General features: G+C 35.8%; 5 non-coding genes across 5 annotated transcripts; all 5 read left to right on the plus strand.

The window, feature by feature from the left end:
• Positions 1–460: 460 nt before the first annotated feature.
• On the plus strand, positions 461–625 carry LOC135764374 (U1 spliceosomal RNA). The gene has a single exon (XR_010539925.1). It is a non-coding gene; the product is annotated as a U1 spliceosomal RNA (small nuclear RNA).
• A 5,612-nt stretch (positions 626–6,237) lies between these two features.
• On the plus strand, positions 6,238–6,428 carry LOC135764517 (U2 spliceosomal RNA). The gene has a single exon (XR_010540063.1). It is a non-coding gene; the product is annotated as a U2 spliceosomal RNA (small nuclear RNA).
• A 782-nt stretch (positions 6,429–7,210) lies between these two features.
• Positions 7,211–7,375, plus strand: LOC135764370 (U1 spliceosomal RNA). The gene has a single exon (XR_010539921.1). It is a non-coding gene; the product is annotated as a U1 spliceosomal RNA (small nuclear RNA).
• Positions 7,376–13,062: 5,687 nt separating this feature from the next.
• LOC135764515 (U2 spliceosomal RNA) lies at positions 13,063–13,253 on the plus strand. Its single transcript, XR_010540062.1, has one exon. It is a non-coding gene; the product is annotated as a U2 spliceosomal RNA (small nuclear RNA).
• A 783-nt stretch (positions 13,254–14,036) lies between these two features.
• Positions 14,037–14,200, plus strand: LOC135764393 (U1 spliceosomal RNA). Its single transcript, XR_010539943.2, has one exon. It is a non-coding gene; the product is annotated as a U1 spliceosomal RNA (small nuclear RNA).
• The last annotated feature ends 4,095 nt before the right edge of the window (positions 14,201–18,295 follow it).

Genomic DNA, 18,295 nt, shown 5'->3' on the forward strand with positions numbered 1-18,295 from the left:
CAGCTGTCGAAACACCACAGCAACGTCGACAGACCTGGAAGCATAGCTGTACTTGTTTAACTCACAACGACAACGGGTAAGTCATTGAGCCCTGTGTTTTTATTTATCCACGTTCTAAAATTGCTATGCTTTCGGTTTTTCTTGATTGCTCTGTACATTTCTTTGTTTCTATTCCACGTAAAGTTACTTTGTAATAACGAAACCATATATTTGAATGCGCAATTTAAATCCATTTGATTTAAATTGTTTCACATATTTCACTCTACACGGTTCAACCGGGCTGGAAACGGAATAAAAACAGGGTAGATCTCGAAGAATGTTTGGTCTCAGACGTGGCTTCGTGCGCTTTCCACCTGGTCACACACAGTAAATGAAATGTTAGTCGGACGGCCTCCGGGGGCGCCGTCGATGTGATCGGTCACAGGAAGATGCGGCCGTCTGGCCTCAAAGGGTGTCGCTCATACTTACCTGGCAGGGGAGACACCATGATCATGAAGGTGGTTCACCCAGGGCGAGGCTCAGTCATTGCACTCCGGTTGGGCTGACCCTTTGCGAATTCCCCAAATGTGGGAATCTCGACTGCAAAATTTCTGATAGTGGGGGACTGCGTTCGCGCTCTCCCCTGACCTTTGTGTTAAAAATAGATTCGCTTGTCGTTTTACGTAAAATCCAAGAGACGTCTAACCACGGCCCAAGAATACATTAGTCATCAAAAAAGCGGCTATTCAACGACTACATAACTTTTAATAGACAGCGAATATGTGTCTAGGCTAAAACAAGGCTTAATTTGGGCTGTCAGTGAAAATCTAATAGCCGTTTGACCATTCCAAACGAATAGACTAGCTATTAAATAGAACCACAATCAAACGGCTACATGTCTAAGAGCACAAAATAATGCTTAGATGATTCTTTTACTTCCAATATAAGAGGTTCTCGGGAATGGCAATCATCCAAACTAATAAATTATAAAGGCTTTTATAAGAAAATGACAACAGTTAAACAACCTAGACAGCGTTGGGCAATACAAAATGCTAATAAATACAAGACAAATTGAAATATTGTACATGCATGTACATTAAACAAGCCAACAAATCTGCCAATGGGCTACGACAATTTTTCTTGAATTAAGTGTTTATATCTAGATTTGTTTCTTACCCCTTTGGCAGATTTATTTGCTTGTTTTAAGCCCAAATTCTGAGTTTTTTCTCCCTAAAGGCTAGGTTTATTTTCTTAGGGCATTTTGCTCATCAAAAAATGCATCTTATTTTAAGACTTTCTAGATATTTGTATAGTTAAAACAGTTCGAAATAACAAGTAAGAAATGATTTTTTGCAATGTATTCATTCATTCGCTACCCTTCATACTACAGCTGTCGAAAAACCACAGCAACGTCGACAGACCTGGAAGCGTAGCTGTATTTGTTTAACTCACAAAGACAACGGGTAAAGTATTTTCTTGATTACCTAAATGACTTGCTGTAAGAAAATAAGTTTAGGTTTAAGGGGGGGAAATACAGTTTAAAGGGATATTTCAATTTATGATGATAATTCTGTCATCATTTACTCATGCATACAGGCTTACAACAACACGAGGATTAGTTTTTTTCTGAGTAACACAAAAGAAGGTATTTTGAGGAATGATGGTAAACCCACAGCAGATAGTCACCATTGACTTCCATAGTAGGAATAAAAAAATATGATGGAATTTAATAGGTACCATCAACCGTGTGCTAACCATCACTTTGCAAAATATTTTCTTCATCATTTATCACGATACTTCCAAAATATTTTTTCCTACTAAGTCAATATTTCATTATTTGCTTTACAAGCTTAAAAATGATGGTGACAGGATTCCATGGTAATCACAAACAGGTAAACAAGTAAAATAATCACTATTTACTTTTAAAAGCATTTTGAAAATTGCTTGCTTATGTTGGGAGTAAAGGTATTTCATGCAAAAGGTATTTCCTCTTTAAAAGGTAATGTATGCTTCTTTTAAAGCTGACACATTTGCCACATTAAAATAACAGAAATGTGTACTGTTTAAACTTTTTGGAGCCGGTGTGTCTGTGTTCTTGGGGCACACATCTACATGTAAAAGCAGAATTGCTTATTATTCTTCTCTATTTCTTGTATAGGTCAATTATGAGTGAAGAACCGTTCACCAAATGAAGACCGCAGCCAGGTGACGGGATCCTGTGGTAATCACAAACAGGTAAACCAGTAAAATAATCATCATTTAATGTTAAAATAATTTTGAAAATTGAAGTTCTGTGTGTTCTTATTGTACTTTATTTATTTCTGCAGGTAAGCACCATACCGTAAGCTTCATTCCCTTTATAACAGGTAAGGTTCATACTGTTTTATTCTTTTGTACTGTTTTATTCGTACTGTTTTAAATCATTCAGTAAATGCAAAGTTAAACTGATGTGTTTTTAATCTAGATTTAAAAGTGTCTACTGTTGAAGCACATCTGATCTCTTCTGAAAGCTGATAATAACTGAATGCTGAGGCACCTTGTTTTGAGTGAACCCTTGTTTTTTCTAAATGACCTGATCCTATTGATCCGAGTAATCGGTTTCATATTCGATTAGCATATCTGTCATGTATTGTAGCCATGAAGTGGTTTTTAAACAAGAAACAGTACTTTTTAAATCCATTGACCATTGCAATAATCGGCCCTGCTGGTGATGAAAGCATGAACAAGTTTCTCTAAGTCCTGTCTTGAGACAAAACCTCTAATTCTGGCAATATTTCTGAGATGGTAGTAAAAGCAGAATTCCTTATTATTTTTCTCTATCTCAGGCTCTACGGCATATATGTCATGATTTTATTTGTCTATTTATATGTCTATTTACAAGGACTGCCTTGGCCAAATGTTATTGTTAATTAATATTGAAGCAGTTATTTAACATAGGTCCTTTGAGTAGTGATTTGTGTAATGATCCATATATCTATTTTTATGTATATTTTTAACTTAGGAATGTGATTTTAAAGCTCATATTTGTTATTGTATGACACCTCTCATGTTATGAAAGTAAAAAATAAATGTATTTTCTGATGTCTTGCATTTCTGTTTTTAAACTGTTAATCCTTATCAAGTGCTATACATTAGAAAGTGGATATAGAGTGAAATGCACACGGTGAATAATGAACGCAGACCTTCAGTGCCGGACCTCTGACCCGCTAACCTCCATCCCGACAGCCAGCGCCTTCTCCGGATGCCATTGCGGTATCGCTTCTCGGCTTTTTGGGTAAGATCGAGTGGACACCGGGGACTACACGTTTAAATGGATTTTTGACCTTCGGCTATGGAAGCGAGGCTTGTTCCGTCCACTCCGTGCATCGACTCTGGCGCTTTCCGGGGACAAATAAGGTGAGTTTAAAATCAGAGTTTGCTTCTTTAGTGCGTGGTTGCCAGTTTGTTTGCCAGTCCGTGGTCCATAATACGTTCCGCGTTCGTGGTCTCTCCATCGCTCAGTACTTTTCTGTGTTTCTATTTTACGTAAAGCTAACACCAAAACGATTGTGGAAGGCGCTATATAGATTGTTCTCAAAGAAAAAAAACGAGAAACAAACCCATGTGAATATGGGTCAAATTATCTAGGCGGAGCACTTCGTTCAAAGAAAAACGCAACAGAATTGTTTGCGTTGAACAAAGACAATGGTGCCTGCAGACATCGAATGTGTATTGTGGATAAAAAATGGCCAGTGGGGTGGGACAATTTTTCTTGAATTAAGTGTTTATGGGAAAAGTTCACGAATTTTTTCTTACCCTGTAGTCAGATTTATTTGCTTGTTTTAAGCATAAAATAACAGGAGAAGAAATTGTGTAGGGGGAGCAGAGGGTTTTTTTTCGTTCAAAGAAAAGCAGCGTGGCACGAATGAATGTTTGGCTGAAATGCTATCGTAATTTCCCCCTTAATTTTCCTTACAAACATGAAACCAGAGAGAAGGGTCAGTTGGCATCGAATTGCACCTTGTATTCGGTGATTGATTGAGGAAAAATATGCGTATGTGTATATATATACTTGTTTTGTTGAACAGAGACAATGGCCGCGTGCTCCAGCGTCACCTATATGCCTATTTCACAAAATGGCGGCTTTGACCGGAAGTAGGGAAAACATCGTTCAGGTTGCACCACTACGATGGCCACTCAATATAGTATGGACTGACAGCTGCTTTGTTTTCTCCTACACATGAATTTACTTGTAAAAATAACAATAACAGATATTGTCGATTGGTGTTATATTATTTTTTTAGCATTTCGTATTATCAAAATATATCATATGTTAGACAGCTTATCAATTTTAAATAAAATAACGAGACATACATAACTATTCGTGTCTGCTCCCGTTTATTGTAATGAGTGTGCACATTTGGAGAAATACTTAGACATTTTACTTCTTATTTCTTTAGACTGAATAATTATTTCTTATTAATTCCAAAGTATGCGACCCGATGATCTAATCGTGGTGTTGTATGTGCTATTCCTCGTTTGTTTGCCTGCAACCATTCAATGAGAAGAGTTAACAGCGTTTATTATGATTGATAAGCCCTCAACGGAGAATGAGGTCGGCATACATTAAAAGCCTTATTTTGTTTTTATCGTGTGCCTTCCAAAATGTATGCGACGAAACTTAAATCACGCAAAATATGAATGGTAACTAGACGTGCTTGTTGTGTGCAAGGAGTGCATTTATTTGTAAACTTTTGCTAAATCAAAATGGTTTATTTGTATTTGCTTTTTACCTGGGTTTTATCAGGTTCGCAGTCGGGACATTTTTAATCCATAGTGTATGCATAATTAATTTCAAAGAAATAAGAAGTAAAATGTGTAAGTATTCCTCAAAATGTGCTTTGGACTAAGTCCCCCGTCATCACAGCAAACGGGAGCAGACCCGAATAGGTATGGCTAGTTATTTTATTAAAAATTTCCAGCCGTCTGTAAATTTATGTTTGAAAGAAAAAAGTAAATTAATATCTTACTTACTGTTTTTGTCTTGTTTTCTAGTGAATATCTGACAATGCTTAAATGGAGATACATTTACTTGGTAAGCAAAGTGGCTTAAGATATTATGTATTGTAATAGAAAATTGTTATAAAAACGTTTTGTTTTTGCTGGGAATTCTTGTATATATTTCACAGCTATATAATTAATTATAATAACGCACTTTTTGTTGATAAACATGTTAAAAAATACATTAACACATAATAATGTGGCAACAAATCAAATGTGCATTTAAATGCAACAAGCAAAAATAAATAAATAAAGCAAATGCACGGAAAAGAAACGAGGAATAAAAGAAACACCGCGATTAAAAAAATCAGATCGCATACTTTGTAAAATAATTGAAATAAATTATAAAAATCAACAGGTTTATATTTAAAACAAATAAAAAATATCTGCCAGCGGGGTAAGAAAAATAAACTTAATTCTAGTTTCAACTTAATTCAATAATAAACTCAATTTAGGTTTATTTTTCTTACCCCACTGGCAGATATTTTTACTTGTTTTAAGCCTTAACCTATTACATTTTAGAATTTATTTCAGTAAACAAGACTTAAATTCTAAGCCACTTTGCTTATTAAGTAAATGTATCTCGATTTAAGAATTATTTTTTAACTCGAAAACATTAAGAAAATACTAAGTAAACGAACAAATTGGGATGTTCAAAACACTTAAATATTTTTTTTCACTCTACCCTTCATATTACAGCTGTCGAAAAACCACAGCAACGTTGACAGACCCGGAAGCCATGATACATTAGCAGTTTTTAAAATAAGTTAAATCTAGAATCCTTATTGGTTTTAGATACTTTAAAGCAATGAATGATCTTCTTTCTTTTGAATTGATTTGGTATTATGGAGGAGCTCTGTGTCTGGTTATTGAAGATGATTTGTTCTTTGCTCCTATGTTGGCTTATTTTTTTGTTATTTCCGTTACTATATATATTTTTTTCTTTGTTTTTTCTGATTTGAGGTTATGAAAATGTTTTAATTTGTAATAAAGGTTTTTTGAAAATTCTAAATTCTCTCTATCTCTCTCTCTATCTCTCTCTCTCTCTCTCATGAGCGTGGATCAGATCCTGCATTAAAACATGAACTTCTGATTTGCTAGCTCAACGTTCTACCTCTGGGTTATACAATGAGAACGTATAGAGTTAAATGCCCGCTAGCCTCCACCCCAAAAGCCAGCGCCTTCGCCGGCTCCCCCTTTGGCTGCGTCTATTCCGGTATCGCTTCTCGGCCTTTTGGCTAAGATCAAGTGTAGTATCTGTTCTTATCAGTTTAATGTCTGATACGTCTCCTATCCGGGGACTATATGTTAAATGGATTTTTGACCTTCGGAAATGGAAGCGGAGCTTGCTCCTTCCACTCCATGCATCAACATGGTATTGCAGTGTTTCCATGAATGGTGCGCTCCCCATCTCGGGGATAAATAAGTCAAGTATAAAAAAAGAATTTGCTTCTTTTGTGCGTGAGTGACGGTGTTTTTTCTAATCCGTGTGTTTTAAAATTGCTGTGGTTTCGTTGGCTTTATTGGTTTAACGAAAAGCTTGCGTGGAAATGAACACGCTGATAAAGAAATGTTTTTGTAATGTATTTAATTATTTTCTTTACAAGTTTGCGGAGGTGATACGAGGACGAATTAAACATCCTCGACACAGCTGAAGGCGCAACAAAAGCGAACGAGACCGATTGGAATGTTAAAAACACCTGAAAACTTTTTTCACTACCCTTCATACTACAGCTGTCGAAACACCACAGCAACGTCGACAGACCTGGAAGCATAGCTGTACTTGTTTAACTCACAACGACAACGGGTAAGTCATTGAGCCCTGTGTTTTTATTTATCCACGTTCTAAAATTGCTATGCTTTCGTTGTTTCTTGATTGCTCTGTACATTTCTTTGTTTCTATTCCACGTAAAGTTACTTTGTAATAACGAAACCATATATTTGAATGCGCAATTTAAATCCATTTGATTTAAATTGTTTCACATATTTCACTCTACACGGTTCAACCGGGCTGGAAACGGAATAAAAACAGGGTAGATCTCGAAGAATGTTTGGTCTCAGACGTGGCTTCGTGCGCTTTCCACCTGGTCACACACAGTAAATGAAATGTTAGTCGGACGGCCTCCGGGGGCGCCGTCGATGTGATCGGTCACAGGAAGATGCGGCCGTCTGGCCTCAAAGGGTGTCGCTCATACTTACCTGGCAGGGGAGACACCATGATCATGAAGGTGGTTCACCCAGGGCGAGGCTCAGCCATTGCACTCCGGTTGGGCTGACCCTTTGCGAATTCCCCAAATGTGGGAATCTCGACTGCAAAATTTCTGATAGTGGGGGACTGCGTTCGCGCTCTCCCCTGACCTTTGTGTTAAAAATAGATTCGCTTGTCGTTTTACGTAAAATCCAAGAGACGTCTAACCACGGCCCAAGAATACATTAGTCATCAAAAAAGCGGCTATTCAACGACTACATAACTTTTAATAGACAGCGAATAAGTGTCTAGGCTAAAACAAGGCTTAATTTGGGCTGTCAGTGAAAATCTAATAGCCGTTTGACCATTCCAAACGAATAGACTAGCCATTAAATAGAACCACAATCAAACGGCTACATGTCTAAGAGCACAAAATAATGCTTAGATGATTCTTTTACTTCCAATATAAGAGGTTCTCGGGAATGGCAATCATCCAAACTAATAAATTATAAAGGCTTTTATAAGAAAATGACAACAGTTAAACAACCTAGACAGCGTTGGGCAATACAAAATGCTAATAAATACAAGACAAATTGAAATATTGTACATGCATGTACATTAAACAAGCCAACAAATCTGCCAATGGGCTACGACAATTTTTCTTGAATTAAGTGTTTATATCTAGATTTGTTTCTTACCCCTTTGGCAGATTTATTTGCTTGTTTTAAGCCCAAATTCGCTTAAATTTTGAGTTTTTTCTCCCTAAAGGCTAGGTTTATTTTCTTAGGGCATTTTGCTCATCAAAAAATGCATCTTATTTTAAGACTTTCTAGATATTTGTATAGTTAAAACAGTTCGAAATAACAAGTAAGAAATGATTTTTTGCAATGTATTCATTCATTCGCTACCCTTCATACTACAGCTGTCGAAAAACCACAGCAACGTCGACAGACCTGGAAGCGTAGCTGTATTTGTTTAACTCACAAAGACAACGGGTAAAGTATTTTCTTGATTACCTAAATGACTTGCTGTAAGAAAATAAGTTTAGGTTTAAGGGGGGGAAATACAGTTTAAAGGGATATTTCAATTTATGATGATAATTCTGTCATCATTTACTCATGCATACAGGCTTACAACAACACGAGGATTAGTTTTTTTCTGAGTAACACAAAAGAAGGTATTTTGAGGAATGATGGTAAACCCACAGCAGATAGTCACCATTGACTTCCATAGTAGGAATAAAAAAATATGATGGAATTTAATAGGTACCATCAACCGTGTGCTAACCATCACTTTGCAAAATATTTTCTTCATCATTTATCAGGATACTTCCAAAATATTTTTTCCTACTAAGTCAATATTTCATTATTTGCTTTACAAGCTTAAAAATGATGGTGACAGGATTCCATGGTAATCACAAACAGGTAAACAAGTAAAATAATCACTATTTACTTTTAAAAGCATTTTGAAAATTGCTTGCTTATGCTGGGAGTAAAGGTATTTCATGCGAAAGGTATTTCCTCTTTAAAAGGTAATGTATGCTTCTTTTAAAGCTGACACATTTGCCACATTAAAATAACAGAAATGTGTACTGTTTAAACTTTTTGGAGCCGGTGTGTCTGTGTTCTTGGGGCACACATCTACATGTAAAAGCAGAATTGCTTATTATTCTTCTCTATTTCTTGTATAGGTCAATTATGAGTGAAGAACCGTTCACCAAATGAAGACCGCAGCCAGGTGACGGGATCCTGTGGTAATCACAAACAGGTAAACCAGTAAAATAATCATCATTTAATGTTAAAATAATTTTGAAAATTGAAGTTCTGTGTGTTCTTATTGTACTTTATTTATTTCTGCAGGTAAGCACCATACCGTAAGCTTCATTCCCTTTATAACAGGTAAGGTTCATACTGTTTTATTCTTTTGTACTGTTTTATTCGTACTGTTTTAAATCATTCAGTAAATGCAAAGTTAAACTGATGTGTTTTTAATCTAGATTTAAAAGTGTCTACTGTTGAAGCACATCTGATCTCTTCTGAAAGCTGATAATAACTGAATGCTGAGGCACCTTGTTTTGAGTGAACCCTTGTTTTTTCTAAATGACCTGATCCTATTGATCCGAGTAATCGGTTTCATATTCGATTAGCATATCTGTCATGTATTGTAGCCATGAAGTGGTTTTTAAACAAGAAACAGTACTTTTTAAATCCATTGACCATTGCAATAATCGGCCCTGCTGGTGATGAAAGCATGAACAAGTTTCTCTAAGTCCTGTCTTGAGACAAAACCTCTAATTCTGGCAATATTTCTGAGATGGTAGTAAAAGCAGAATTCCTTATTATTTTTCTCTATCTCAGGCTCTACGGCATATATGTCATGATTTTATTTGTCTATTTATATGTCTATTTACAAGGACTGCCTTGGCCAAATGTTATTGTTAATTAATATTGAAGCAGTTATTTAACATAGGTCCTTTGAGTAGTGATTTGTGTAATGATCCATATATCTATTTTTATGTATATTTTTAACTTAGGAATGTGATTTTAAAGCTCATATTTGTTATTGTATGACACCTCTCATGTTATGAAAGTAAAAAATAAATGTATTTTCTGATGTCTTGCATTTCTGTTTTTAAACTGTTAATCCTTATCAAGTGCTATACATTAGAAAGTGGATATAGAGTGAAATGCACACGGTGAATAATGAACGCAGACCTTCAGTGCCGGACCTCTGACCCGCTAACCTCCATCCCGACAGCCAGCGCCTTCTCCGGATGCCATTGCGGTATCGCTTCTCGGCTTTTTGGGTAAGATCGAGTGGACACCGGGGACTACACGTTTAAATGGATTTTTGACCTTCGGCTATGGAAGCGAGGCTTGTTCCGTCCACTCCGTGCATCGACTCTGGCGCTTTCCGGGGACAAATAAGGTGAGTTTAAAATCAGAGTTTGCTTCTTTAGTGCGTGGTTGCCAGTTTGTTTGCCAGTCCGTGGTCCATAATACGTTCCGCGTTCGTGGTCTCTCCATCGCTCAGTACTTTTCTGTGTTTCTATTTTACGTAAAGCTAACACCAAAACGATTGTGGAAGGCGCTATATAGATTGTTCTCAAAGAAAAAAAACGAGAAACAAACCCATGTGAATATGGGTCAAATTATCTAGGCGGAGCACTTCGTTCAAAGAAAAACGCAACAGAATTGTTTGCGTTGAACAAAGACAATGGTGCCTGCAGCCATCGAATGTGTATTGTGGATAAAAAATGGCCAGTGGGGTGGGACAATTTTTCTTGAATTAAGTGTTTATGGGAAAAGTTCACAAATTTTTTCTTACCCTGTAGTCAGATTTATTTGCTTGTTTTAAGCATAAAATAACAGGAGAAGAAATTGTGTAGGGGGAGCAGAGGGTTTTTTTTCGTTCAAAGAAAAGCAGCGTGGCACGAATGAATGTTTGGCTGAAATGCTATCGTAATTTCCCCCTTAATTTTCCTTACAAACATGAAACCAGAGAGAAGGGTCAGTTGGCATCGAATTGCACCTTGTATTCGGTGATTGATTGAGGAAAAATATGCGTATGTGTATATATACACTTGTTTTGTTGAACAGAGACAATGGCCGCGTGCTCCAGCGTCACCTATATGCCTATTTCACAAAATGGCGGCTTTGACCGGAAGTAGGGAAAACATCGTTCAGGTTGCACCACTACGATGGCCACTCAATATAGTATGGACTGACAGCTGCTTTGTTTTCTCCTACACATGAATTTACTTGTAAAAATAACAATAACAGATATTGTCGATTGGTGTTATATTATTTTTTTAGCATTTCGTATTATCAAAATATATCATATGTTAGACAGCTTATCAATTTTAAATAAAATAACGAGACATACATAACTATTCGTGTCTGCTCCCGTTTATTGTAATGAGTGTGCACATTTGGAGAAATACTTAGACATTTTACTTCTTATTTCTTTAGACTGAATAATTATTTCTTATTAATTCCAAAGTATGCGACCCGATGATCTAATCGTGGTGTTGTATGTGCTATTCCTCGTTTGTTTGCCTGCATCCATTGCTTTACGGCTTGCTTGTTGCGTTTAAATGCACATTTGATTTCTTTACCAGCATTGGATTTAGACCATTCAATGAGAAGAGTTAACAGCGTTTATTATGATTGATAAGCCCTCAACGGAGAATGAGGTCGGCATACATTAAAAGCCTTATTTTGTTTTTATCGTGTGCCTTCCAAAATGTATGCGACGAAACTTAAATCACGCAAAATATGAATGGTAACTAGACGTGCTTGTTGTGTGCAAGGAGTGCATTTATTTGTAAACTTTTGCTAAATCAAAATGGTTTATTTGTATTTGCTTTTTACCTGGGTTTTATCAGGTTCGCAGTCGGGACATTTTTAATCCATAGTGTATGCATAATTAATTTCAAAGAAATAAGAAGTAAAATGTGTAAGTATTCCTCAAAATGTGCTTTGGACTAAGTCCCCCGTCATCACAGCAAACGGGAGCAGACCCGAATAGGTATGTCTAGTTATTTTATTAAAAATTTCCAGCCGTCTGTAAATTTATGTTTGAAAGAAAAAAGTAAATTAATATCTTACTTACTGTTTTTGTCTTGTTTTCTAGTGAATATCTGACAATTCTTAAATGGAGATACATTTACTTGGTAAGCAAAGTGGCTTAAGATATTATGTATTGTAATAGAAAATTGTTATAAAAACGTTTTGTTTTTGCTGGGAATTCTTGTATATATTTCACAGCTATATAATTAATTATAATAACGCACTTTTTGTTGATAAACATGTTAAAAAATACATTAACACATAATAATGTGGCAACAAATCAAATGTGCATTTAAATGCAACAAGCAAAAATAAATAAATAAAGCAAATGCACGGAAAAGAAACGAGGAATAAAAGAAACACCGCGATTAAAAAAATCAGATCGCATACTTTGTAATAATTGAAATAAATTATAAAAATCAACAGGTTTATATTTAAAACAAATAAAAAATATCTGCCAGCGGGGTAAGAAAAATAAACTTAATTCTAGTTTCAACTTAATTCAATAATAAACTCAATTTAGGTTTATTTTTCTTACCCCACTGGCAGATATTTTTACTTGTTTTAAGCCTTAACCTATTACATTTTAGAATTTATTTCAGTAAACAAGACTTAAATTCTAAGCCACTTTGCTTATTAAGTAAATGTATCTCGATTTAAGAATTATTTTTTAACTCGAAAACATTAAGAAAATACTAAGTAAACGAACAAATTGGGATGTTCAAAACACTTAAATATTTTTTTTCACTCTACCCTTCATATTACAGCTGTCGAAAAACCACAGCAACGTTGACAGACCCGGAAGCCATGATACATTAGCAGTTTTTAAAATAAGTTAAATCTAGAATCCTTATTGGTTTTAGATACTTTAAAGCAATGAATGATCTTCTTTCTTTTGAATTGATTTGGTATTATGGAGGAGCTCTGTGTCTGGTTATTGAAGATGATTTGTTCTTTGCTCCTATGTTGGCTTATTTTTTTGTTATTTCCGTTACTATATATATTTTTTTCTTTGTTTTTTCTGATTTGAGGTTATGAAAATGTTTTAATTTGTAATAAAGGTTTTTTGAAAATTCTAAATTCTCTCTATCTCTCTCTCTCTCTCTCTCTCTCTCTCATGAGCGTGGATCAGATCCTGCATTAAAACATGAACTTCTGATTTGCTAGCTCAACGTTCTACCTCTGGGTTATACAATGAGAACGTATAGAGTTAAATGCCCGCTAGCCTCCACCCCAAAAGCCAGCGCCTTCGCCGGCTCCCCCTTTGGCTGCGTCTATTCCGGTATCGCTTCTCGGCCTTTTGGCTAAGATCAAGTGTAGTATCTGTTCTTATCAGTTTAATGTCTGATACGTCTCCTATCCGGGGACTATATGTTAAATGGATTTTTGACCTTCGGAAATGGAAGCGGAGCTTGCTCCTTCCACTCCATGCATCAACATGGTATTGCAGTGTTTCCATGAATGGTGCGCTCCCCATCTCGGGGATAAATAAGTCAAGTATAAAAAAAAGAATTTGCTTCTTTTGTGCGTGAATGACGGTGTTTTTTCTAATCCGTGTGTTTTAAAATTGCTGTGGTTTCGTTGGCTTTATTGGTTTAACGAAAAGCTTGCGTGGAAATGAACACGCTGATAAAGAAATGTTTTTGTAATGTATTTAATTATTTTCTTTACAAGTTTGCGGAGGTGATACGAGGACGAATTAAACATCCTCGACACAGCTGAAGGCGCAACAAAAGCGAACGAGACCGATTGGAATGTTAAAAACACCTGAAAACTTTTTTCACTACCCTTCATACTACAGCTGTCGAAACACCACAGCAACGTCGACAGACCTGGAAGCATAGCTGTACTTGTTTAACTCACAACGACAACGGGTAAGTCATTGAGCCCTGTGTTTTTATTTATCCACGTTCTAAAATTGCTATGCTTTCGTTGTTTCTTGATTGCTCTGTACATTTCTTTGTTTCTATTCCACGTAAAGTTACTTTGTAATAACGAAACCATATATTTGAATGCGCAATTTAAATCCATTTGATTTAAATTGTTTCACATATTTCACTCTACACGGTTCAACCGGGCTGGAAACGGAATAAAAACAGGGTAGATCTCGAAGAATGTTTGGTCTCAGACGTGGCTTCGTGCGCTTTCCACCTGGTCACACACAGTAAATGAAATGTTAGTCGGACGGCCTCCGGGGGCGCCGTCGATGTGATCGGTCACAGGAAGATGCGGCCGTCTGGCCTCAAAGGGTGTCGCTCATACTTACCTGGCAGGGGAGACACCATGATCATGAAGGTGGTTCACCCAGGGCGAGGCTCAGCCATTGCACTCCGGTTGGGCTGACCCTTTGCGAATTCCCCAAATGTGGGAATCTCGACTGCAAAATTTCTGATAGTGGGGACTGCGTTCGCGCTCTCCCCTGACCTTTGTGTTAAAAATAGATTCGCTTGTCGTTTTACGTAAAATCCAAGAGACGTCTAACCACGGCCCAAGAATACATTAGTCATCAAAAAAGCGGCTATTCAACGACTACATAACTTTTAATAGACAGCGAATATGTGTCTAGGCTAAAACAAGGCTTAATTTGGGCTGTCAGTGAAAATCTAATAGCCGTTTGACCATTCCAAACGAATAGACTAGCCATTAAATAGAACCACAATCAAAGAGACAGGGGTAGCTGCAGCCTGGAGCAATGGGCGTGGCAAGAGGTAGGGGCGTGGCAGGAGGTATGGGGCGTGGCAAGAGGTTTCTCATTGGTCAAATGAGCTTCCTCCTGGCAACTGCGTTGGCCAATCAGCCGTAACCATAGTTATACGTCATTTCCTTTAGCAAAAAAGAAATCGTAATTTTCTTTTGATGGAAAGAAGAAGATGGATATAATACATCTGCGATATAATTTGATGGTCTCTTTGCTTGACGTCTTTTCAGCTTCGGGAATTATTTAATTGTTGTTGACAGATACATGTTACAGTGAGAAAAATTAATGACAGCATTTGCATCGAAGACATCCGAGTCGGCGATTTATGTCGATGTCCGTTCTGTGCTCTCAATGTTGTTAGACCTATCGTGAATATCGCAAGATACAAAGCCATTTGCAAAGCCACAGACTTCGCGCGGTTCTCCATGAAGGGGGTCATTGTGCGTTCTATTTAGATAGAGAGTTTGATGTCTTCTGTTCGAAGGAATGAGTTTTGAATACAAGAACACAAGCTTTTGATGACAACTTCAATTGACGTTTCAAAAAAATTATTGTAAAAATGACTGAATAAATGTTTTTTGGATAAAATGGTGTTTGTTTTGCTTAATTGATTAATGTCACTAAAAAGAAGTTTATTAAACCGTTTTTACTTTTACTTCATTTAATAATTATATGGTGATATATATATTATATGCCTTTATACAGCCAAAACATTTGCTGTACCATTTTTATAAAAATAACATTACTTTTAGAGAAATTTTTATCTTTAAAATAATAATTTGTTTTTTAATGATTTTTTATTTTATTATTTAGTTCAAATACAGACATTTCAAGTATAGTGCAATAAAAACGATGAATAAAGCATTGTAAATACAGCTCTAAATGTGTAAATCGGAGAATAACAAGTATAAAATGAAAAATACAAATGAATACAAAAATAAAAGTTTATGCATCAAAGTAGTTATAGATATTTTCAAAAACTTTTTGTTTTGTGATCTCATGGTTGAACGGGTTTCAAAGTATACTGCGAGGTCTTATAAAAGGTAATATAGGAGGGTTTCTTTTATTTGTGTATTATGCATATAAAAAGTCGACAAAATAATTTAATTATATAATTTTTTTCCAGAAAAATATGGGCTTTGGAAACAAAGTAAAATGTCACGAGGTTCTAAATTCTAATACTGGGAATTTCTATTTAAGGGAATATCTATTTTGAAGTAAGTCCAAAGTGAAATAGAAAAAGGGCAATACAAAAATAAATGTTTAATATCTTTAAGTGATGTTTTACAAAAAGTGCATTTATCACAAACATTACGAATGTTTTTAATGATTGATCCTGAAAATGTTGCGGTGGTGATGACGTCATGTAACCCGCGCCATACAGAAGGTGTCGAAGGTAACGTACTTTTGAATGAATTCTCAATATCATTATTGTTATTTTAACAGTGAAAGAAATGTATTTTGTATAGTGTTATATATGCAGCTAAATGTTGTGCTATATGAAGAGTTGCCATTAGGGGGCAACAGTGTTCTATATTAGAGTGAGTTCTGTACTGAATAAAGCAGTAAAAGAAGTGAGTGAATCAGCAAACAGCGTGTGAGTGTTGCTCTATGTGTTACGATAAAATTGTTTATATTAATACATCAACAAGCAACATAATATATAGTGATTAAGTTTATGGCTCGCTTTTATGCGGATCAGGAAGCTTTTCGCGTCCAATTGAAAAGACCTTACGGCACGCCCCATTCCTCGTGGCACGCCCCATTTCTTTCCGACCTCTTGCCACGCCCATTGCTCCAGCCTGCAGCTACCTCTACTTGCAATCAAACGGCTACATGTCTAAGAGCACAAAATAATGCTTAGATGATTCTTTTACTTCCAATATAAGAGGTTCTCGGGAATGGCAATCATCCAAACTAATAAATTATAAAGGCTTTTATAAGAAAATGACAACAGTTAAACAACCTAGACAGCGTTGGGCAATACAAAATGCTAATAAATACAAGACAAATTGAAATATTGTACATGCATGTACATTAAACAAGCCAACAAATCTGCCAATGGGCTACGACAATTTTTCTTGAATTAAGTGTTTATATCTAGATTTGTTTCTTACCCCTTTGGCAGATTTATTTGCTTGTTTTAAGCCCAAATTCGCTTAAATTTTGAGTTTTTTCTCCCTAAAGGCTAGGTTTATTTTCTTAGGGCATTTTGCTCATCAAAAAATGCATCTTATTTTAAGACTTTCTAGATATTTGTATAGTTAAAACAGTTCGAAATAACAAGTAAGAAATGATTTTTTGCAATGTATTCATTCATTCGCTACCCTTCATACTACAGCTGTCGAAAAACCACAGCAACGTCGACAGACCTGGAAGCGTAGCTGTATTTGTTTAACTCACAAAGACAACGGGTAAAGTATTTTCTTGATTACCTAAATGACTTGCTGTAAGAAAATAAGTTTAGGTTTAAGGGGGGGAAATACAGTTTAAAGGGATATTTCAATTTATGATGATAATTCTGTCATCATTTACTCATGCATACAGGCTTACAACAACACGAGGATTCGTTTTTTTCTGAGTAACACAAAAGAAGGTATTTTGAGGAATGATGGTAAACCCACAGCAGATAGTCACCATTGACTTCCATAGTAGGAATAAAAAAATATGATGGAATTTAATAGGTACCATCAACCGTGTGCTAACCATCACTTTGCAAAATATTTTCTTCATCATTTATCACGATACTTCCAAAATATTTTTTCCTACTAAGTCAATATTTCATTATTTGCTTTACAAGCTTAAAAATGATGGTGACAGGATTCCATGGTAATCACAAACAGGTAAACAAGTAAAATAATCACTATTTACTTTTAAAAGCATTTTGAAAATTGCTTGCTTATGCTGGGAGTAAAGGTATTTCATGCAAAAGGTATTTCCTCTTTAAAAGGTAATGTATGCTTCTTTTAAAGCTGACACATTTGCCACATTAAAATAACAGAAATGTGTACTGTTTAAACTTTTTGGAGCCGGTGTGTCTGTGTTCTTGGGGCACACATCTACATGTAAAAGCAGAATTGCTTATTATTCTTCTCTATTTCTTGTATAGGTCAATTATGAGTGAAGAACCGTTCACCAAATGAAGACCGCAGCCAGGTGACGGGATCCTGTGGTAATCACAAACAGGTAAACCAGTAAAATAATCATCATTTAATGTTAAAATAATTTTGAAAATTGAAGTTCTGTGTGTTCTTATTGTACTTTATTTATTTCTGCAGGTAAGCACCATACCGTAAGCTTCATTCCCTTTATAACAGGTAAGGTTCATACTGTTTTATTCTTTTGTACTGTTTTATTCGTACTGTTTTAAATCATTCAGTAAATGCAAAGTTAAACTGATGTGTTTTTAATCTAGATTTAAAAGTGTCTACTGTTGAAGCACATCTGATCTCTTCTGAAAGCTGATAATAACTGAATGCTGAGGCACCTTGTTTTGAGTGAACCCTTGTTTTTTCTAAATGACCTGATCCTATTGATCCGAGTAATCGGTTTCATATTCGATTAGCATATCTGTCATGTATTGTAGCCATGAAGTGGTTTTTAAACAAGAAACAGTACTTTTTAAATCCATTGACCATTGCAATAATCGGCCCTGCTGGTGATGAAAGCATGAACAAGTTTCTCTAAGTCCTGTCTTGAGACAAAACCTCTAATTCTGGCAATATTTCTGAGATGGTAGTAAAAGCAGAATTCCTTATTATTTTTCTCTATCTCAGGCTCTACGGCATATATGTCATGATTTTATTTGTCTATTTATAT

Source organism: Paramisgurnus dabryanus, chromosome 9, assembly GCF_030506205.2.
Source record: "Paramisgurnus dabryanus chromosome 9, PD_genome_1.1, whole genome shotgun sequence".
NCBI lineage: Eukaryota > Metazoa > Chordata > Actinopteri > Cypriniformes > Cobitidae > Paramisgurnus > Paramisgurnus dabryanus.